The sequence below is a fragment of the Galeopterus variegatus genome, unplaced genomic scaffold, assembly GCF_000696425.1.
Source record: "Galeopterus variegatus unplaced genomic scaffold, G_variegatus-3.0.2 Scaffold929, whole genome shotgun sequence".
In the NCBI taxonomy this organism is placed as follows: domain Eukaryota; kingdom Metazoa; phylum Chordata; class Mammalia; order Dermoptera; family Cynocephalidae; genus Galeopterus; species Galeopterus variegatus.
In genome coordinates, this window is record NW_007727040.1 from 464,014 (window position 1) to 465,557 (window position 1,544).

General features: G+C 39.9%; 1 pseudogene; it reads right to left on the minus strand.

The window, feature by feature from the left end:
• LOC103591119 overlaps positions 1-901 on the minus strand; it is a 27,795-nt pseudogene extending 26,894 nt beyond the window's left edge.
• Positions 902-1,544: the final 643 nt, after the last annotated feature.

Genomic DNA, 1,544 nt, shown 5'->3' on the forward strand with positions numbered 1-1,544 from the left:
CTGCCGCGCCTCCTAAGCGGCGCACTATCCAGTGCGCCACCGGGCCGGCCCGACAAAGCTTTCTTTCGAATCAGTTTAACATATGACACAAATATTAGATCAGTCAGAATGGGAATTTTAAATAATTATGATTATTTTGTTAAAGGATTATGGAGATAGAGTAGATAAGAAAAAATAAAATCGAAATGAACAATAACAAAGATGAAAAATACTTTCAATGAATTCATAAGTAGACTTGAAACTTTCAAGGAAAACATTGATGAACTTAAAGACACATGCAAAAAAATTACCTATACGGAAATGAAAAGAGAAAGAGAAGAAAAGAGAGACAAAAAACCAAAGAAACAAAAGAGCATTTGAGAGCTATGAGACAATATCAAATGGTATAATATATGTGTAATCCGTAACATGGAAAGAGAAGAGAGAAAAGGAATAGGCAGAAGAAATATTTAAAGAAATACTGGCCAAAATTTTTCCAAAATTTATAGCAGATACCAAACCACAGATACAGCTGCTGCCAAGAACACTGAGGAAGTGAGGGGGACAGCTGCAGCTGCTGGTGCCACTTCCACAACCATGAGGTATCCCCACTGCCACCAAGGACTCTGCAGATGCTAGGGAAGCAGGTGCAGCTGCCAGTGCCACTGCTGCCCCATGAGGTAACCCTGCTGCCACTGCAAACGCCACAGACAGTAAGGAGGCAGTTGCAGCCACTGGCGCCCCTGCCACCTCCATGAGGTAGTCCCACTGCCAACAAGGACACCATCAAGGACACAACAGATGTGAGGGAGGCAGTTGCAGCCACAAGCACCCCTCGACCTCCACAAAGTATCTCCACTGACACAGACATAGCAAATGCAAGGGAGGCAGTTGCAGCTGCTGGCACCACAGCTATCCCCATGAGGTAAACTCACTGCCACCGCAGACACTGTAGATGGCAGGGAGACAGTTGCAGCAGTGGCACTGCTGCCCACCACCAGGTAACCCTGGTGATGCCAAGGTCACGAACTTGGTAAATCACAAATCAAGCCTCAACAAATTTTTAAAAATTGAAATCATTTCAAGTCTCTTCTCAGACCACAGTGGATTAAAACTAGAAATCAATAACAAGCAAAACTCTGGAAATTATATAAACACATGGAAATTAAACAACATGCTCCTGAAAGACATATGGGTCCAAGAAGAAATTAAACAAGAAATCAAAAAATTTCTTGAAATTAATGATAATGAAGACACATTATACCAAAACCTGTGGGATACTGCAGAAGCAATACAATGAAGGAAGTTTATTGCAATAAATGCTTACACCAAAAGAACAGAAAGATTTCAAATTAACAACCTAATGCTACACCTCAAAGAACTAGAAAAATAAGAACAACCCAAGCCCAAAATTAGTAAATGGAGAGAAATAATTAAGATCAGAGTAGAACTAAATGAAATAGAAAACCAAAAAATGACAGAAAAGATCAATGACACAAAAAGTTAGCTTTTTGAGAAGATAAACAAAATAGACAAACAATGGCTAGGTTAACTAAAAATAAAAA